General features: G+C 34.4%; 1 non-coding gene across 1 annotated transcript; it reads right to left on the bottom strand.

Moving 5' to 3' along the window:
- Window positions 1–10,109: 10,109 nt before the first annotated feature.
- Window positions 10,110–10,216, bottom strand: LOC124889902. Its single transcript, XR_007048815.1, has one exon. It is a non-coding gene; the product is annotated as a small nucleolar RNA R71 (small nucleolar RNA).
- Between the last annotated feature and the right edge of the window lie 12,940 nt (window positions 10,217–23,156).

Genomic DNA, 23,156 nt, shown 5'->3' with positions numbered 1-23,156 from the left:
AAAATAAAAAGTTATCTTCTTCTGCTTTGGTTGAGGCGCGGATATCTCGCTCTCTTTAAGGAGATTCAAGCCAACTGCAGCAAATTATTTCACCGGTCTAGCAGTAATCTTCTTGACTTGTCCCCTCCAGGATACAACAACCTTCTCAAAGAATAAATCAACAACTCTCTTTTTTAGTAACTTTTTTGTGAACTCTATAATATCTTGTATATGACAAAACCATGCAAGACCACCGCTATTTATAGGAGAGGAAGTCTTTCATGCAATGAATAGGAAGAATGAATAAGGGGTATTAAAGATGAAATATCAATGGCTTAGAGGTTACAAGAGTTACATGAGTTACAAGTCATATAGTGTAGGATAATGTAGAATGAAGAGTGGAAGTTACATGAAACTTATATCCACATTTTACCACCACTAACTATGTATTAAAGACAACAATAAATGGGAAATAAAAGCTGAAAAATCAATCATGCACGTCCAAGCCTTAACAAAGGCAGTAACTTCACTTTAAGGCAAAAGATTAAATGACAATTGTAACTTAACACTTTAAGACCCTAAATGTTACAAACTGTCAAGAAAAGAAAAACGACCATTATCATAAAAAAATAAGAAGCAAATTAATATTATGAGTTAAATATTAAAATGCTAATCCATCAACCCCCCACTCATTTTAATATTAATAAGAGAGTCTACTAGGCGAAGGAACACTACCATGCATAATGAAGATTTGCTCTGCATTGAACCTCCACTTAGTAAAATAGTAATTTTTACTCTAGAGTCATAGTGGTCTCAGACTTGAACTATGACTGCTTAAGGGAAATAAAAAGTTACTGTTTACACATAATAATCAAGGTGTTGACATGAGCTTTATAGCCAGCACATTATAGCCTTGTGCTATCCCGATTTTAATGAGTGTCATTTGAGAATGAGCCTAATTCTCATAGGAAGTGGCCTACCTCTACATTCACATAGGTGAAATACGTCGAGAGTGCTCCTGTAATTTTAGCACCCTACTCATACGAACTACAGATTTCCATTAAGAGTTTTTTAAACTCAACCTCAAAATCATTACAGGTAAATGCACTCACACCATAGGGAGGGATAAAAAAGCAGTGCATTATTTCACAACAAGTCATCATGTGATTCATTTTTCCCATTGAACCTGGTTATAGGATCTCTAGTCCCTAAGTTGAATTTTCTTACATATGACTCAAGATCCAATAGGCTTCAATCTCATCCCCCTCGATGTGCTTCAGACCTTTTCTCTTGCTAAGACCTTAGTCCATGGATCTGCAAGATTATCAGAAGATTTGACATAATCAACATTAATGGTACCATTTGTCAAATATGATCTCACATTACAGTGTGTTGTCCTTATAGGTCTGGATTTACCCTTGTAATAATAATTTTAAACTTTATCAATTACAGCAGTGCTATCACAATGAATTAAAATAGGAGGAATTGGTTTTTCAAAATAAGGTATTTGAAATAAAAAATCTCTCAATCAATTCGCTTCCTCACTAGCTGAAGCTAAAGCAATTAGTTCAACCTCCATGGTAGAGCTAGCAATAATAGTTTTCTTTTTAGACTTTTAACAAATAACACCACCACTCAAAGTAAAACATAGCCAGTAGTGGATAACGAATCACCTGATAAAGTGTTCCAATCCGCATCACAAAAGCCTTCAAGTACAACATGATATTTTTTATAGAATAAATCATAATTTTTCATTCCAATTAAATATCTCATTACTCTCGTTATAGGATGTCAATGTTCAATTCCTGGCTTGCTTGTAAATCTGCTAAGTACTCCTACTGCATATGCAATATCAGGCCTAGTGTAATCAGTCACATATCTTAAACTTTCAATTATGCTAGCATATTCCTTTTGATTTATAACATCATTTTCACTTTCAACAAAAACAAGTGAACACTAGAATCAAATGGAGTTACAACATGCTTGCAATCAAGGAAATTATAATTTTTAAATATTTTCTCAACATAATGTGACTGGTCAAGGAAAATTCCATCACATGTTCTAGTAATTTTTATTCCTAGAATAAAATTTGCCTCACCAAGATCTTTCATATAAAAAATGGCTTCTAAGAATATTTTTAGTTTCACCAATAACATTCATATTAGAGCCAAAGATCAGTAAATCATCAACATATAGGCAAATAATAAAATGCGAATTATTTCAAGACTTATGATATATGCACTTATCACACTCATTTATTTTAAACCCATTATCAATCATGCAGGAATTAAACTTTTCATGCCATTGATTTGGTGTATGTTTTAAGCCATATATGAATTTATTAAGTGTACACACTTTACTTTCTTAGCCAGCCTCAACAAAACACTTGGGTTGTTCCACGTAAATCTCCTCATTTAGGTCTCCATTTTAAAAAACAGTTTTTACATTCATTTGATGAATTTATAAATCAAAAATTGCTGCAATAGCAACTAAGGGCATGCTTGGTATGATGGAAAATATTTTCTGGAAAATGTTTTCTTATTTTTCCTTGTTTGGTTGTACTAAAACATTGGGAAAATGTTTTTCAAAATGCCTTATTTTCCTCTATTTGAGGGAAAATGACTTCCCTCATAGGTCAAGTGAAGTCATTTTCTAGAAAATGATAGATGTGACTTTTATGCCCCAACCCCCACCCCTCTTCCCCCACCCCAACAACACTCAAATTCACATTACTAAAAAAATTCATATTACTCAGAAACAGTTTTCACTATGCTTTGCTCCAAATTTTTACTGCTTGAAATAAAAAATATTGAAGTTCGAATTTTTTGTTGTTTTCAATGTTTGTTGAATGTATTGTTATTTCCATGTGCATAGAGTAAGACTTACCTATGTTACTTTTGCTAATTGCATATTCTATTTTGTCATCATTGTAGCTTATTTCACAAGGTTGAATAAGCTCGTCGTTCGATTGTATTTCTATTGATTGTGGTATCTTGAGATTGTTCTGATAAAATATTGAAAAGTGTCTCCTATATTTGCTAATTAGTAATTGCTTAAAATTTAGTGACTTGTAATATCTTCATACTCGATATTGATATTATTTGCTATGCTTAAATTAGTTCCGGCAGTCATATACTAGTTAACATTTAGTAGTATTTTCTAAAAAATATTTTTTCACTCACCAACCAAACAGTAGAAAATATATTTTTGAAAAATATTTTCTACTCACCAATCAAACACCATAAAATATTTTCCACTCACCAACCAAACATGAGAAAATAAGTAGAAAACCAACTTATTTTTCAGAAAAACTTTTTTCAGGAAAATATTTTTCATGAAAAATATTTTCCATCATACCAGACACACCCTAAAAGTCTAATGGACGTAATTCTAGATACCGATGAAAAAGTATCAAAAAATTCTAGGCCTTTTAGTTGTTTAAAATCTTTAGCCACTAGCCTAGTTTTATATTTATCTATAGATCCATTCGGTTTTAACTTTTTACGTAAGACCCATTTACATCCAATTATTTTACAATACGGTGGTAAATCAACTAGCTTCCAATTTTTATTGAAAATTAGCGATTCAATTTCATCATTTACAATCTCTTTCTAGAAAATACCATCATTTGAAGACAAAGCTTCTTTTAAAGTGATAGGATCGTCTCCAACAATAAGAACATAATAATCAGGACCAAAATCTTTTTCTACTCTAGCTGGTTTACTTCTTCTTAACTCAAAGTCATCATTTTTTTATTTCGTAAAGTAGAAGTAGAAGAACTAGGTAGTGACAAAATATTTTTTTCCAGTCCTATGACCCCACTATTTTTAGAATCAAAAGAAAATTTATTTTCATGAAAAATAGCATCACTTGATTCTATTATCATACTATCTTCAAGATTAAAAAATCTATAGGCTGTACTATTTGAAGCATAACTAAGAAAAGCACAAGTAGTAACTTTTTTACCCAACTTAGAGATTTTAGGATCCATTAACTTTACATAGGCTAAGCATCCTCAAACTCTTAGATATCTCAAATTTGGCTTATGACCTTTCCACAACTCAAAAGGTGTTAGTTTGATCTTTTCATGAGGCATGCGATTTAACACATAACAAGCATTCAAAAGAGTTTCACCCAAAAAACTTAAAGCTGTACAAGACTCAATTAACATGGCATTAGTCAACTCAATCAAAGTTTTATTCTTCCTTTCCGCTACACCATTAGATGTAGGAGAATAAGGAGGAGTAGTTTCATGAATTATACCCAATGATCTAACAAAAGAAATGAACTCATGTGATTCATATTCACGGCCTCTATCACTTCTTATTCTTTTAATTTTTCTATTAAATTGATTTTCAACTTCATGGAGAAAAATTTTAAAGTTCTCAAAAGCATCACTTTTATTTTTCATTAAGTAGACATACGTAAACTTAGAAAAATCATCAATTAAAGTGATAAAATATCTATTTTCTCCACGAGTTAAAATTTCACCAAGTTCACAACTATCAATATGAACTAATTCTAATAATTCAAATTGAAAATGAGGCCTTTTTGTGATTTTGGCTTTACTGCAAGCCTCACATTTTTCAAAATTCTTTTTGATCACTGGAATTAATCCTAAACAACTCATTATTCCCACATTATGATCATTTATATGACACAAGCGAGCATGCCACAAATTAGTAGAAGAAAGCATATAAACAGAAGTAGATGTTTTATTCATTTCAACATTCAACTTGAACATACCATCACATGCATACCCCTTTCCCACAAAAATATTATTTTTCACAATTACATATTGGTCATATTCAATAATATCTTTGAAGCCTGCTTTATTAAAAAGAAAACTAGACATCAAATTTTTTCTCATGGAAGGAGTATAAAGTACATCTTTTAATATTAATACCCTTCCAGAAGGGAAACTCAATTCGACATCCCCCATTCTAAGTACTTGAGTTGTGTGTGAATCTCCGAGCATGATAGTTTTGGGCTCCTCATAATTTGTATATCTTTTAAACCAATCTTTGTCATAGTAGATATGATGGTTTGCACTAGAGTCAACACACCTTCCATCAACATTCTCCACCATGTTTATATCTATTATCATCGCCACAAATGGTTCTTCGATAACATTTGCCTGAGATGTAGGCCTACATTTCCAAAATTTACAAAATCGAGCAATATGCCCACTCCTTCCACAAACAAAGCACTGTCCTTTTTGTTGTACATGTTGATTGTTTGCTTGGTTGTTTCCACCATTATTGTCCTTGGGATGTCTACTATCATTTTTCTTGAATTTTTTCTTTTTAGGCTTCAAAGCAGTATTTTCGTTAGTTTCAGGGATAACATTATTTGAAGAAGTTAAATTTACCTTTGGTGTGATGTTTTTCTCTTCTGTTTGCATAAGTGCATCTTGGCCCCCTACTTCTTCTTTCATGCGAATTCTCACTATCAAAGTCTCAAGAGAAGTTTTTTTTTGCTTGTGGCACATAGTTTTTGAAATTCCTTCTACGAAGGTGGAAGTTTATCAATTATGCCACAAATAATAAGGTTATCTCAAATTTTAACTTCCTCGAACCTCAACTCTCCAATAATCATTATGAAATCCTGAGCTTGGATTACCACTGATTTGTTGTCCACCTTTTGAAAACAAAAAAAATCTACTAGCCGTATATTTTTTCGCTCCCGCCTCTGCAGTGTCATACTTACTCTGCAATGCTTTCCAATTTTTCTTTACACTACAGTAAGTTCTATCATAATAATCATAAAAGTTATCATATAGACAATTAAGAAGAAAATACCAACACTTGTAGGAGTCACCGTCGTATTTTTCCATTTTCTCTTGAAGAGAAATGAGTTCTTCATCACTCATGAAAGAGTTATCTACTTTGTTTGTATTCTTCTCAGTTAACAATAAGCTTTGTTTGTATTCTTCTCAGTTAACAATAAAAAACGTTGAGCAAACGTAAGTAGAAAAGCACTTTACCCTTCCACCTTTTGAAATAAGTATCGTTGAACCGAAATGACTTATTGAGATCTCCCATCTTGACATCCACAGATTTTTTAGTTGTTGCCATTGAATCTCCTTAAAATTGTTGCTGAAATTACAATAAATATTACACTGAAAAATTACAAGTGAAGAAAAATAAAAAGTTATCTTCTTCTTTTCGGCCAAGGCACGGATATCTCGCTCTCTTTAAGGAGATTCAAGTCCACTGCAGCAAATTATTTCACCAATCTAGTAGTAATCTTCTTGACTTGTCCCCTCCAGGATACAAAAATCTTCTCAAAGAATAAATCAACAACTCTGAACAAGAGTTGAGTTCAAAGCTCCACAAATAGAACATTTCCCTTCAACTAATAAACTCTCATTTTTAGTAACTTTTTTGTGAACTCTATAATATCTTGTATATGACAAAACCATGCAAGACTACCGCTATTTATAGAAGAGAAAGTCTTTCATGCAATGAATAGGAAGAATGAATAAGGGGTGGTAAAAATGGAATATCAATGTCTTAGAGGTTACAAAAGTTACATGAGTTATAAGTCATAAAGTGTAGGATAATGGAGAATAAAGAGTGGAAGTTACATAAAACTTGTATCACCTTTTACCACCACTAACTATGTGTTAAAGACAACAATGAATGGAAAATAAAAGATGAAAAATCAGTCATGCACATCCAAGCCTTAACAAAGGCAGTAACTCCACTTTAAGGCAAAAAATTAAATGACAATTATAACTTAACACTTTAAGACCCTAAATGTTACAAACTGCCAAGAAGAGAAAAACGGCCATTATTATAAAAACAAAATAAGAAGCAAATTAATATTATAAGTTAAATATTAAAATACTAATCCATCAATTATCATAAGAGGAGGATAAAATGTTATAGCATGGAGGTGTAAAATCAGAAAAAAATACAACAAAAGATATAATTTTTTTGGATTAAATAAGTATTAACACTAACATATAATGATTGGAAATCAACTTACCATCTTCCATATTGTTTTTCCTTTATCTTTCGTCTTACAATTAGATTGTATACAAAGAAGAAACCACTCACACGTTAAAAGAGTGTTACTTTTTTTTGTCGAACAAAACATTTTATTATCATTCAAATCCACCACTTACAGGATACTCAAATACAAACTACTACCTCTTTATCTAAAGCTACTTCCAGCCACACGCTATAAAAATAAGTGTCCTCTTTTATGTATATAATCCCCCTATCCATTGTCTATCTTTACAACTAATTCTTCTCTGTATAAAAGTAAAACACCTATATTTACATTCCTCCTGGATCTTTTTGATCTCCACCTGGGGTATTGGAACGGCATGGTTCCATAGAACTTCATTCCTTGTGTGCCATATGTGGTAAATTAGTGCTGCTATCACTGCCCAAATCAACCCTCTACTTATCCTGCCCACTACATATCTTTCTGTTCTCTTCCAAATCCCCTATAGTTCTTTATTTTGTAACTTAATCTTCAGCCACTCCTGTGTCCCTTCCAAGCATTTCTAGGAGTAGTTTTATTCAAAGAACAAGTGTTCAATGGTTTCGGAGCATCATCACATAAGAGAAATGTATTTTCTTGACATACCCCCTATTTTGCTAATTTGGTTCTTGTTTGCACTCAGTTGTGCATCACCAGCCAGCTTATATAGCTATGCTTGGGAATATTTGCTTTATGCCATACTCTCCTCCATTAAGGACAAGCCTGCTGGACCCTTATTCTCCACTAATAGCCACTCTTAACATTGTATTTTTCCCCTTGGGTGAGCCAATCATTTTGCGCATAGCCTTGCACAAATATATCTCTCATAGCATATATTTTCCTCCATGACCAGCAACAATCTACTGGAGGTTGGTACCTCTTCTAGTTCTCCCCTTTCAAGTACACATGATCAACCCATTTTACCCATAAATTGTCAGCCTTACTTGCTAAATTCCACACATACTTAGCAATAGCAGTCTGATTCCAGATTATACAATCATGTATCCCCAAGCCTCCCTCCTTCTTGATCTTGTATACCATATCCCAGGCTATTAACAGAGTTTTATTTATGTGTACTTGGCCCGTCCAAAGGAAATTCCTGCACACTGCTATGATACTTTTCAATACTGCCTTTGGTAGTAGGAATATAGTAGACCAGTAGGTGTGGATGTGTGATGAGTGGTCCCTTTACCACTTATTCGCACTAACTATTTATGTGCACTACCATGTTTGTAAAGTTAAATGAGACACAATTATTATTTAATGCATTAATCTCCATATTTTGTAGGTATATAGTTGAAATAACAAAAGATATGGAATAGAGCTTAAAATAATAAAAAGGGAGCACAGAAGAGTGCAGTTGAAAACCCGGATCATTTCACCCTCAGTTACCACAACCACGGTCCCCAGGATGCGATCGCGATCAGTTAAGATGGTCAGCATAACGCAGCTTTAGAACACAACCACGATTACGTAGCCGTAGTTACGGTCAAACCTGCACGATCGTGGTTCGGCGGGAATATGCCCAAGGGCGGATTTATAACATTGCATAGATGAATTCCAAACCATATATAAGCAAAAAACCTTCCTTCTTTAGGTATTACTTACCTCATAGATATTTTTGAATTAAAAGGAAAAAACCCTAATCGGGCAAGTGTGTAACTACTCTTGGAGGCTTAATTTCTTAGTAATTTTGTGAAGAATGAATGTTTTGGATAATCCTTATGGTATATCTCTCTTTACTTTCTTCATGAGTAGCTAAGTAATTTAGTCTAGGGATTATGTTGAACTAAAGTGTAATTGTGTATGAGTATTGTTGTGTTTGCATGATTTTTAGTTGTTGAGTATGAATTTCACCATTGCTTGGGCTAATGAGTTGGAATTTGATGGGTGAAAACCCCAAATCTCCAAATGAGTTTGATGGATGAGAACCTCAAACTCTAAAAACCCTTCATTATCCTTGAAAGAGGGATGAAGATAAACTTAAGGTAACCCATAACATCTTTGAAAGAGGATTATAGGGGGACAAGGAAATAATAGAAAATTGAGCCTCTAGTTTACTGCCTTTAGCAATCTTAAAAATAAGTGTATTTGGAGTATAAATCATGTCAAGAACATCATTCTAGAAATAGAGATATTTGATTGAGGTTTTGGGTGATTAAGAATTGCATACTTGTTAGGTGCTCAAAAGAGCCATTGGGTGAAATTGTTAGAGTTTTATTGAAAGATTGACTACAATGTTTTCCGACCTAGCCTATCCTTTGCTCAACAACTAAGCTTCATGCTAAACCATCATCAACCCACATTCTCTACCTTTAGGTAAACATAATCCCAAGATCCTCTCTAATCTTGATTTTAAACCAAAAGTGTCATATTCGTGCATTGGTAGTCGAAAATCATTACAAACCAATCCCCCTATTTTATTTTACATGTCTTGTTTATTATCATTTTGGGTAACCTTTTAGTAATTAGAGCACACATAGGACTTGAAATTTATAATTCGCTCCTTGTGGATTCGACCCTAACTCTAGTTGGGTTATTGACAATGACCGCCTCACCCTTCAATCATGGGAGTGAGTTGAGCGTTATCAAAATGGAGCCATTATCGGGGAGTGAAATGTAGATTTTACTTGTGCGGTGTGCTTCTTACTTCAGTATATCCGGGGTGGTGTATTTTACTATATTTGTTATTTTTAGATTTCTTGTAGGTAACTCTAACATGAACGAAATTATGAGTGAAAGCACTAATGATGTGGAGTCATTTTATGTTCTCCTTGATGGAGAGAGCCAACCAAAGGGTGGGGGCCAAATAGAAGCAACCCGTATCCCACCTCACAGGAACGAGACCCTTCACGTGATGGGCGTCATGCTTTATTTGTTGCAAATTAAGGGATTGTACGGGATTCAAGCATATAAGGACCCATATGTTCACTTAAAGAATTTCTTAGAGGTGTGTGCACCATTCAACATTGCACACACCGTTCAAGAAGCCATTCGGTTCCATATTTTCCCATTTTCACTAACGGGCAAAGAGGTGTTGTGGCACCGTTCACTCCCTACGACTTCAATCACTTTGTGAAATGAGCTTACAAAGGTGTTTTTTGATCAATATTCCCTTTCCCCCAAGGTGTGCCACACAAGAGATGAGATCATCAACTTTATACAAAAGAGTGGGGACTCGCTTCATGAAGTATGGGAGAGATTTAATAGAAAGTTAGCCAAATGCCCAAACCATGAGATTCAGGGAAGATACTTCTCCAAATATTCTATCGGGCGCTAGACCCTTGGAACCAAACTATGGTGAACAATGCAACGGAAGTTTCTCTCTTAAACTTGCACTTCTATGTGGCTATAAAATTATTGAGAGCGATGACTAAACAAAATTGTGAATGGCATACCCAAGGCATCGACGTCTTGAATAGCTATCCCTCCATACCCATGGTCAATATAGAACAAAGAAAGCATGATGAGGAACAAGAGGAGACTATGGCAAAGATCTTGACCCAACTAGAGCTCCTAACCAAATATGTTATGGGTGCACATGCGGAAACAAAAAATGTAACAATGTCAAGAGCCTGTGGTGAGGAAGCTAAAAATTTAGATGAAAAGATCAAATGTTTACCAAACCATTCAAAGGGTTTTCACTTGTCCAATCAACGATAAGGTGAAAATCAAGGTTGGATGAATCGGGATGGTGGTTGATTTTACAGAGATCACGAACATGCTTATTGCCATTTTGTGCCCCACCATGACCGAGTTTATAGCAAAGAGTCAAGCCCAATTGATCCAACAAAGTTCAGGATCGAAGATGTGCTAGAAAGAATCTTGAATTGAGTAGAAGGTACAAACATATGGTTCATGAATTGATAGGGGACTTCTTTAAACTCTCTAAAACTGTGGTGTCTCACTCTGCTTCTATTAATAAATTTGAGACCCAAATTGGACAAATCTTCGCACAACTAAATGCTAAGCCTAGAAGCGGTCCCTCTACTGACAAAATTGCCAATTTATAAATCGATGATCAAGTCTTGGCAATATGTGCAAGGAGTAAGAAGACAGAGGAAGAGTTACCCCGAAGTGAAGACAAAAAAGGGAAGAAAAAAATAGTAAAAGTGGTCACAAAAAAAAATTAATTATGGAGAGGTTGATAAGCGGGGACTTGCAGAACTCCCTTGAAAATTAAGAAAGAACAACGTTGTGCCACGACGACAACTATGACGCTATGTGGGAGGCATCCCACAAATGCCAAAAAAGTGGCTCGTGTCCTTGTTGTTATGTTTTTGTAGTGTCAATGCTAGTTTTTTCATAAGAATAACTCATGCAAGTGTGGCACTATTAAGTGCATTGGGTAAGTTTTGAAAGGGGTAAGTATGCAGAAATGTGCATCGCAAACTGAACAGGGATCAAATAAGTATAAAATGAAAAAAAGCTGAACATAGGAAAATATAGGAGCAGAAATTCTCTCAGTTACTTAGTCGTAATCGCAGTTATTTCGACCACTTATCCCTTAATTTCCCTCTCATTTTCTATACACTCTCTTTCAAGTTTTCGACTGCAGAATTGATCCAACCTTAAGGGGAATGGTGGTGATGCAAAATTTGAGAGCGATGTTAGCTTTTGATGAGGTTCAAAGGAGCACCCTTATCCCTTTTATCCTTGATTATTTATGCAATGGGGACACTGATACCTTTTTAAGTTGGGGATGTCTCCTTATTCACTTGATTTGTGCCTATATTATTGACATTTCTGCGTACTTTTCTGCTTTATTGGAAAATTCTTATTTGGGTTGTAATATTCGATTACTCTGATAGTGCCACATTTGCCTGGATTATTTATTCTGTTCTTGGTTTATCTCTCTATTTTAGTTTTACTATATGAGCTTTTTTGTTGTGCTTGGGTTTCTAAATATAGGTGCTGGGGAAGTCTGAGTACCCGTGGCACCGAGGCCATAAAATACAGCGAAAGTCTGAGTACCTGTAGCATTGATGATTTGGGATCGCATTCATACCCGTTAGTGAAGATTGAGTAACCATGTGGGTGGGTCGCTTATACTATAGTTTGCAATGTGAGACTATAGCTTAGGTTGTTGACATGATTAGCAAATTATGCATGGTGCGGATAAAAAGCAAACAACCTCCTCTGTCCAAAAATTTTGGAAAATTCGAAGGCATGGATATGAGCAACCTCGTGATGAAACTTTCCCTCATTTTATGACTCCAATAATTGACTTCGGAAAAATAATGAATACTCCATCTTTGTCTCGAGTGGGTCAAACAATTGAACCCCCTTGACAACATTCGCATGCTATGTGTGTGAACTTAATTGTCTACATCATATGTATACTTGTACTATCTAAAACTTTCCTTATTAGTCTTTCAAAGCTAAATTTTGATTGTTCTTGGTTAGTAAAATGATCGTAGGCCATCTTGTGATTTTGGAAGCCCACTTTAGCTTAAAAAGCCTACCAATACATAGGAGTTACCCCTAGTCACCCTCTTTGAGCCTTTGGACATTTCTTTTGCAAATGCATTACAAGTTGTGACCCTTCTATTCATCCTCTCTTGAACCCTATCCTCCTTGAACTTAAGAATACAAATTGAGGCTAAAAGCCTAAGTTGGGGGTCGTGAAAAGAGAAAGAAGTGTAGTTGAGTCACGAAGTCGTATGAAAGTGCCTACAAGCTTAAACAAGTAAGCATTTTTCTTTGAAGGAAGAGATAATCTATCAAAATAAAGAGTTGTATGAAGCTTAATGCAAGCAAAAAGAGTAAAAAATAAGAGGTGAACAGAAATTAGGTAAAGAAAAAGGGGCAAAGTAGGCAAACTAGTAAAGTGAAAAGAAGTAGCCCAGTAGCAAAGCATAAAAAGAGTATGATGTAGAAGTTCAGGGAGGGTTCAGCCTTATTATCATAACTGGATATCCTACCCTATCCTAAACCTACATTACAGGCTTAATAAGCCCTTTGTGATTCCCAACCAAGTGTAGTCATTGTAGTAGTGATTGAAAATAGGGGCAAGCCTATGACATGGTACTTGTTAACATGGAGAATTTCTTAAGAGAGTGAGTGTTTTCACTTAAAATTCATTGTTGCATGATTGGTAACTAGGTGTGTAAAATCTTTTTTCTTGTGAGGAGGCATGTGGATAGGTTGAGGTGGGTGGAGTTGTCATCTTCCGCATGATGAGATAAAAGGAGGTATAACATGGTGTGGTTAATAAGTGAGTCATTTCTAGAGTGCTAGTAGTTGTTACGTGGTTGCTCCTTGAAGTCTATTGCATCCTCCGCTGTTCCATTTTATGATGAGGAGAGATGTAAAAAATTCGTTGACCCATGTGTGAAGAGCTTTTTATGGTTGTAATCAAGTTGGAGTCTTCATGATCATTGGGAACTAACATGGGGGCATACATGGGGAGTTGTCTCATAGTAAAGGGTATTACTGCTTGAGGACAAGCAAGATTCTAAGTTGGGGGTGTTGATGAGTAGTGGATTTACCACTCATTCGCACTAACTATTATGTGTACTACCATGTTTGTAAAGTTAAATGAGACACAATTATTATTTAATGGACTAATCTCCACATTTTGTAGGTATATAGTTGAGAATGACAAAAGATGTACAATAGAGCTTAAATGATAAAAAGGGAGTAAAAAAGAGTGCAACTAAAGACCTGGATCATTTCAGCCTCAGTTACCGCAACTGTGGTCCCCAGGCCCCGATCGCGGTCAGTCAAGATGGTCAGCATAACACGGTTGTGGAACATAATTGTAGTCGCATAGCCGTGGTCGCGGTTCAACGGGAATATACCTAGGGGCAGATTTGTAACAATGCATAGACAAATTCCAAACCATATATAATTAAAAAAAACTTCCTTCTTTGGGTATTGCTTACCTCATAGATATTTTTGAATTGAAAAGAAGAAACCCTAATTGGGCAAGTGCGTAACTACTCTTGGAGGCTTAATTTCTTAGTAATTTTGTGAAAAATGAATGTTTTGGATACTTCTTATGGTATATCTCTCTTTAATTCTTCATGAGTAGCTAAGTAATTTAGTATTGGGATTATATTGAACTAAAGTATAATTGTGTATGGGTGTTTTTGTGTTTGCATGATTTTTAGTTGTTGAGTATGGATTCCACCATTGCTTGGGTTAATGAGTTGGAATTTGATGGGTGAAAACCCCAAATATCCAAATGGGCTTGATGGGTGAAAACCCCAAACTTTAAAAACCCTTTATCATCCTTGAAAGAGGGTTATAAGGGGACAAGGTAATGGTGGATAATTGAGCCAGTGGTTTACTGCTTTTTGCAATCTTAGAAATAAGTGTATTTTGAGTGTAAATCATGTCAAGAGCATCATCCTAGAAATAGGGATGCTTGATTGAGGTTTTGGATGATTATGAATTGCACACTTGTTAGGTGCTCGAAAGAGCCAATGGGTGAAATCGTTATAATTTTATTGACAGATTGACTACAATGACTTCCAACCTAGCCTATCTTTTGGTCAACAACTAAGCTTCATGATAAACCATCATCAACCTACATGCTTTACCTTTAGGTAGACATAATTCCAAGGTCCTCTCTAATCTTGATTTTAAACCAAAAATGTCATATTCGTGCATTGGTAGTAAAAAATCGTTACAAACCAATCCTCCCATTTTATTTTACATGTCTTGTTTATTATCATTTCGGGTAACCTTTTAGTAATTAGAGAACCCATAGGACTTGAAATTTATATTTCACTCCTTGTGGATTCGACCCCAACTCTAGTTGGGTTATTGACGACGACTGCCTGACTCTACAATAATGAGAGTGAGTTGAGCGTTATCAATGTGCATCAGGACTTAGTTAACCAATTGAGCACGTCCTGCATATTATAGGTGCCTGCTTCCCCAAGTCTTGATTCTGCTACTCATTTTATCAATTAATACTTCACACTCCAGGAAAGTGAGCTTCTTTGGTGATATAGGTACTCCTAAGTATCTAAAAGGCATTTTCCCCTAGTGTATCCAGTCATTCCACATACAACATCTAATTCTTATGGGTCCATATTGGCAGAGTATATGGTAGACTTGTTGGAATTTGCTTTCAGTCCTGAAGATTCTAAAAAATACACAGCCCTCTCAGTAATAGCACTATTGGTCTCATTGCACCTTTGCAAAATATCAGCATATCATCTGCAAAGCACAAGTGATTCAGTTGCAACCCTTTACATTTAGAGTGATATTCAAACCCCTCGTGTTTCCACCCATTACATCATCCTTGAAAAATACTCCACACATACAACAAATAACAAGGGTGAAAGAGGGTCATCCTGTCTCAAGCCCCTCTTCCCTTGTATCTGACCATATACTCCTCCATTTAATGCTATAGAATACTTGGTAGTGATGATTCATTCCATCACTAGCTTGATGAATTTGTAGGGAAATCCTAGCCAATACATCATTTCTTCCACAAAGTCCCATTCTACAGTATCATAAGCCTTCCGAAGAACGATTTGTATCAAACAACTTTTAGTAGGGGCTTTCCGGTTGTATAGCCTCTCTAGGTCCTGGCAAATCAATATGTTATGCACTATTGATCTACCAGATACAAAGGCACTCTGTGTTTTAGATATTATTTATGGAATGATGCTCTTCATTCTTATGCACAACATCTTGGATATTATTTTGTAGATTGTATTGCAGCATGAAATTGTCCTATAATCTCCCACTGATTCTGCATGTGTAGTTTTTGAGATAATAGTAATTAACGTATCATTTATTCCCCTTAGAATTTGTCCTATCTTAAAGAATTCCATCACCCCTGCAATAATATCGTCCCTTACTACTGTCCAGCTATCTTTGAAAAATTTACTCCCATATCCATTAGGGCCCGGTGCTTTGTCACCATCAATAGTTCAAAGTGAAACTTTAACTTCTTCTGTTGTAAACTCTTGCTCCAAGTATTTCCTTTATGTTTGAGTTAGTGTTGGTCCTCATTTTACAATAGTACCACATACCGGCTACCTTTCAGTTCTTGTAGTACCAAGTAACTCAGTGTGGAACTCTATAAAAGCTTTGCTGATTTCCTCAACCTCTCTTCTTGGGATTCCATGGATGTCTTTCACGGCTAATATTCTATTATAATTCCCCCTAGCTTCGAGTGTACTATGGAAATATGTTGTGTTCATATCACCTTCTTTGAGCCATCTTATTTTACATTTCTGTCGTAAATACTGATTCTCTGCTTCCTTCATCTGCTCATATACTTTTGCCAGTGCTCTTTCTTCCTCATACATCCTACTTGAATGAATATGTTGTATCATTTGTTGGATGTTTAGCAATTTCATCTTGGCTTCATCAGTCCTTAGCTTAATTTCACTAAATCTATCTTTGTTGAGCTGTTGAAGCACTCTTTTGAGTCTATTCAACTTCCCAACCACCTGGAACATTCTTATATCCTTCAATGGCTTACACCAACTAGATGTCACCTTTTGCGTAAACTCTGGAACCAAACTCGACATGTTAAAATAGAGAAATGGTGATTGAAACGCTCTTTATCCCTGATCCCAGTGAATGATCACTGGGCAATGATCATATAAACCTTCATGTAGAAATTTAGCTGCAGAAGTTGGTAGGTCACTTATACACTCATGATTGACTAGCACTCTGTCAATCTTACTATATACTCTATTACCCCCTGGTTGTTTGTTATTCCAGGTGTAGTATGATCCTGAATACCTTATATTCTGCAAGTCACATTTTCCTACACACTCCCTAAACTCCCTAACCTCTGCCATGGTCATCGGGCTCCCCAATCTCTCCTCTATATTTAGGACACAATTAAAATCACCTAGCACTGTCTATGGCCCGTTAATATGGTCATGGATAGCTTCCAGGTCTTCCCATAACTTCCTTCCCATGACTCGATCATTGAAACCATATACCATTGTAAGGGAAAGAACCACCCCTATTATTTTATTTTGTACTAGGCAATAAATCAACTGTTCAGTTACCTGGAATATTTGTACATCAAAGATCTGTGGCTTCTACAATATCCAAATTCTTCCCCCGCTATGAGTGTTTAAATTTGTAGTGAACGACCATTCTTTACAAAGATTATGAGCTGCTTTGTAAGCCTTAGCCCTCTTAATCTTTTTTTCTAGAAGACCAAATAAGCTGACTTTAGATTTGTGCAGAAACATCCGCAGTTCTCTTTGTTTGTCAGCTCTATTGAGTCCCCTGGTATTCCAACATCCAAACCTATCCATTAGGAATAGATGGACTTCCTCCATCTTTCTTCCTCATAATTTTACTCTTCTTCTCCTCTCTTACTGCTATATTGCTCCTCTGTATAGAGTTACTCTACTTTCTTCTCACCAGTCAATACTGCTTATGAGTTGGAGGTAGCAATTGCCACATTCTACTCCTTTGACTTCCCTTTATCCCTTACTATCTCCATTTGTTTGGTCTCATTTACTTCCCCATCCTCTCCCTATGGTGTTTTTTTCCTAGTTTCCTTCATCTCACCGTGCTTCTTAATATTTTCCCCTTTAAGCATTCTTTTGTATTGATCGATTTCATGCCCAAAATTCTTACATTTTGAGCACATAACTGGCTTCCATTCATACTCCACCAACTATTCTACTATTCTTCCCTATTCATTCTCGCACATTATTCCAGCCGGGTAGCTCCTCTCCAGTGGTAATTCCTCTAGGACTCGAGCATACGTCATTCGCTCCTTATTCATGGTTGCTCTATCTGCCTTCAATAGTTTATTTACTATCCCAGCTATTTTCGTCAGTGCACCTTTTCCCCAGTACTTAATATTCAGCCCTGGTAGCCTTATCCACATGGGAACCTTTGTTACTTCTCCTTAGTCAGTTCTACCTAAAGTGAATTACCTTTAGGTAGTCGGTAGGTCATTGGCTTGCGATCAAACATTAAAATGCCTTCCTCAATCACCTTGAGTTTCTCCTCTTTAGAACCAAATCGCACTAGGAAAACCCCTCGATTAACTTGCGCCACTCTCTCTACTCCTTTTCCCTTCCATACCCGATTGAAATACCCTTCCATCACTGATTGTGGAGGATTTGAACCCATCACATAGAATATTACTGCTGAATCCTAGAAATTCACTTCCTCTTGGATATCATCCATGGTTATTTTAACCGTAGTACTCGATTCTTCTTGGTTATTCAAGTCAAATCCCTCTACATTTCGCCCTACTCTTACGATCTCACTCCAAGTATTCTCAGCAGTTTTCGGTGCTCGTGACTTACTATGTGGTGGATTTAGGACTTCCTCCACCAAATCTGCCCACCTTGCTTTGCCAGCACTCATTGACCACTATGTCTTCGAAACCCCCAAATTTGACGGTGCCGCGGATTGTGGTACTCCCTTTGTGGTGTTGTTAGTGGTTTGCTTTATACCTTGTCTCTGCGACTTCATCTCTCCCAGCTTCGATTTCTTCGCCATGTTTAGTTTTCACTGAGAGAAACCGCTATCTCTAGAGAGAGAAATTCTTAAGTTTGTTGATTTTTATACTTCGGAAGTCCAAATTAGAGTGGTACTTTTAGCTGTTCCTGCATGCATCCATTTACTCCCAAGGGACACTTCAACAAAACACCTACTATATTTTTTCCGCAACTTAATTTCTCAACTCTACAATTTCTTCCCAGTTACCATAGCAATGCCTATACCAAATATTCCTTAGAAAGTTTGAACCAAAATAAAATAATGTCATTCCTCCAAAGTCATGAACAAAGTATAAATTAATAATTGCATATTGGCAGCACAATGCACCACGACCATATGTTTAAAGGAAAAGAAAACTACGTTGTAGACTGAAAAAAAAAAAGAAAATCTGTGGACTCCATTCTCCTAACATTAAAAATAGATATTTAATTTCTTTTTATATTTTTGTTTTATCATATTATTTTAGGATATTTATTTTAGGAGTCCTTTAGTATTGAAACTAACAGATTAAGTGTACGTACTTTATGCGTATACCTTATTTTAATGAGTTTAATTTTATAAAATCACTCAATATATAAAAAGCATGACGGTCCTTAAAAATATTAATTGGATTTGTTGTTGGTTAGCATCGGCACATTAAGTTTCTTTCAGCTCTTACCCAATTATATGAAAAAGAATAAATTAACCAATCAAAAAACCCGTATATTAATTTAAACACAAGAAAGTTTGAATTGCAATAAAACTTTGAAAGTGTTTAGGCAAAATCAAGCTTTGAACTTTTTTTGCAAGCAACAACATCATACCTAGTTACAATAAAGTTATAAGTTGTTCTCTTTCACCTCACAATTTTTTCTTTGATTTGTGTTTTAATACACTCTTCCATCTAGTAGTCACCCAAGAATGAAGAAATAATCAATTTTTGCTTCTCCAATTTTTAGCTCCAAAGTCATTTAATATTCAGGTAGTGGCTATGAAACCTAACTAACAAATCATGAGTACAAAAATCTTATAGGGCAGTATAAAGATCTATTATAAGTTCTACTCTATAACAAATAAAAATAGAATTGTTACCACGTTCAAGCTCAACAATGACAATCAATTAGTGCACCTTCTCAAAGACTCTTTGCCAAAAGAAGTGAAGTCAACCGTAATCATACTTTAGCTCTTATGTCCCTTTATTTCTTGAAATCTTAAGTTGTGTGTTTTTACAATAGAATCATCTTACCAATACAAAAACAACAGTAACAAATCAAGTGGATCATCCAATAAAGTTACAAAATATGCTATTTGCTTTCACCTGCAACAAAAATGCAAAGAATTTTTTAAACGTGTGATAGAAAAGATCACCTGACATTATGACTTCAACTCACTCAAACTTCACACGCTAACACTTTAGTTGTTTTCTTATCATCTTAGTATGGATGTCTAATAGTTTCTATCTTTTACAATATATATTTACCTCTAATTTAATGAAATTGATACACATTTTTATCATATCAAGGCTTCATAAAGCAAAAATAATATCTTCCACCATTAACCTCCATGTCTATAGGACCTTCTTAAAAATTATAAATGATATGAGACAACTTGAAAATATTACAAGAAGTAAGAAAATAATTTACGTACAGAAAATCTATCTTAATTTTAAATTTCTTAGTATTAGAAGTTTTTACCTAGTCATATAAGAAAAAGTCAACAATTCCTTGGAACTTATTTTGTTTTCTTCCGAAATTCAACTGTCATCCTCTTTTATTCTTCTTTTTTGCTAATCCCAGAAATAAATCTTTGATTCGTTTGTCTACTAAATTCGATGGCAATATACTTATTTTTTTTTTTTAATTTTTTGATTAAAAATTTTCAATTGAAAGATAAACACAAGAAATTATCAAAAGGATAGAAATCATTGTTAATTATTGATTACGCATATTCATATATAATTTTTAAATCTATTAACTTAAAAAAATAATTAGAAGAAAAAATAAAAATGATGATAATAATGAATGCAAGAAGACGACTTAAATCAAAATTAAAATGTGAAGAAAAGTATAAAAAGTGTATGTTTCTTGTAAATTTTGATTCAAAATAATACTTAAATTGTATTATATTTGGATATTGCGATCAAATTAAATAAAAAATATATATTAAGTCCTTCCTTATTTAAACTATGTAACATAATAATTTTATAAATTAAAAAATTAAAGTACCACCAAAATAATAGGAAAAGGTTGTGCACCGGCCTCAGATAAGATGTAGTAGTCCTATGCTTGATTAATTTAGTAAAGGAAAAAAGAAAAATAAATTAAAGAGCAATGTAAGAAAACTGTCAATTAATTATATATTTTAAAGTTTTGATCCCATGTATTAGAAGACACTTTTATAAATATAATTAAATAATATTTAAAGAAAAAAGTGATATATTTTAAAGTTCTGATTCCATGTACTTTAGGAGACAATATTATAGACATAATTAAATAATAATTTAAGAAAAAATGATTTTGTTTGTTACAGAGACTTTTAATAAAGGACAAAAAGTTCAAAAAAATATTTTAAGACCCTCCATACTTGTAATATTTTAAAGATAAAGATTAAAGATAAAAATTAAAGATAAAAATGAAGATTAAATATTAGAGATATTTTGTACTACGCCTTATAAGAATCTATGCCTGCTTTCTGGAAAAAAAAAAAAGTGGAAAAAGAAGACCTACATGCATATTTAGTAATTTTTGAGTATGTATTTAAATTTTATAGTATTCAAATCTATGCAGCTATTCCAAGATTATTTGTTACCTTTTATATCAAAAAAATTATGTGTAGTCTTAGGATGTTCACACTCCAGCTATAGACTGTTGGCAAATGAAGAAGTGAGTCTCAACTTAAAAAACGGGAGTAAAATTAGAGATTAATGTACCGTAAAATTAAGAACACAATATAAAGAACAAGAGAAAGGGTAAACCCTTCTAGTATACAAATAAACACACTAAAACAATTTTCTGGAGAAGTCTTTAATTAGCATCTCATTTCTTCTACTTATTGTTGGGAATCTCGCAATTGCTATTTTTTGGGTGTGTATAGAATAAATTTTATTTCAATGCAATAACTTACAAATTATATAGAAAAGGTTAAATTGTATCAAGCAAGCTTAGTGTGGTGAGATTGATTGAAAAAATATGCGAAGAGATTTGAATCTTAAATTCTTTTGAAAAATTTCCTGCACAATCACCTTTTTTTCAAAAAAATAAATTTTTGGTGGCTTTTTTTTTTTTTTTTTTTTAATAACTAGGAATTGAATTTCATTAATTACCAAGTGACAACATTACAAAGCTCTAGCTAAACCAAATTCAGTTAGCTATCTTAGAACAAAATTTGTCTACTAACTAGAACACATAATTTTGCAACATGTGTGTGTGTTAACAGTTTTAGTATTTGCTCTAAACAACACATGTAAGCTATCTCTTCTGTCACTATCTCCTTGTTTATCATTTGTTGGTTGAATATTCTCTGGTTTCTTTCAATCCACCTTGCATGAACAACTTAAGCATACATCATCTTAAAAATATTAGTTGTGATTGATTTTCCTTTAACATTCTTCAGAGCCCATTCCAGGTGCTTATCCCAGGATGTCCATGTTATAGGTTGAATTTGAATCCATGAGTAACTTCTCCCACATAGTCATAGTATAAGAACAATGCATCATCAAATGTTATCTACTTTTCACTTGACTTTGACAGATTATCCACTTAATATCCTTGTTCACATCCCACTTATGTAACCTCTCAACTGTTAAAAGCTTATTTTGTAAATCCAACCACATGGTGAATCTAGATTTGGGTATGGAATAGTTTTGGAACATTAGGAACGTCTATGGCATTCTTTGTCTAGCTCCTATTAAATGTAAGTAGCACTTCTTGATGAAGTGCTTCTGTGCCCCACTGATTTGCAACTGCTGAATTAATACCTTAGCCTTCGTGATCTTGCTAACCATTTAATAGCTTGTTGGGGTATAGTAAGTATAGTTATATTCTCACCTTTGATATAATAAGCATGGATCTACTTGATCGATAGCTTGTCCTTCTTTAGTGTGAGATCCCAACAAATTTTTTCTACAACAACTTTATTCCATAAGGATAGGTTAGTCAAGTTCAACTCCACCAATTGACTTAGGACTACAGACTCTCCTCGCAACAAAGGGGTTTCTTTATAGCTTCTACAGTAGGCTTTTATAGTCTCTACAACCTTAACATATATAAAAAATAGTTGTGACTAGTAGGCTTGCATACCCAAGAGCACTGATTGGATCAATTACGTTCTACCAGCATAAGATAATTTTTAGTTGTTCAAGATGAGATCCTTTCAACAATTCTCATGATCAAAGGCTACTATCCTAAAGAGTAAGCTTCATAGTAGTCAATGGGATACCAAGATATCTGAAAGGCATAACTCCTAGTGAAAACATTAGTTTTTGTAGAATATTTGTCTGTACATCATTCTTGACTCCACCAAAATAAACAACATTTTTTCCTTCATTAGCTTGTAATCCTTATGCCTGAGAAAACTTGAGAAAGTAGTTATGAATGTGACTTATAGAATTAAGATTTCCCCAGGAAAAAAACAGTAAGTCATCAGTAAAGCTTAGATGAGTGATTCCTAGTTTAGCACATCTAGGATGAAACTTAAAATCCTTAATCTCCTTCAACTCATCCAAAGTTCTGCTTAAATTCACCATAATG

This window comes from Capsicum annuum, chromosome 12 (genome assembly GCF_002878395.1).
Source record: "Capsicum annuum cultivar UCD-10X-F1 chromosome 12, UCD10Xv1.1, whole genome shotgun sequence".
In the NCBI taxonomy this organism is placed as follows: Eukaryota; Viridiplantae; Streptophyta; class Magnoliopsida; order Solanales; family Solanaceae; genus Capsicum; species Capsicum annuum.
Note: the sequence above shows the minus strand (reverse complement) of the source record. Positions and strands in the feature narration are given on the sequence as shown.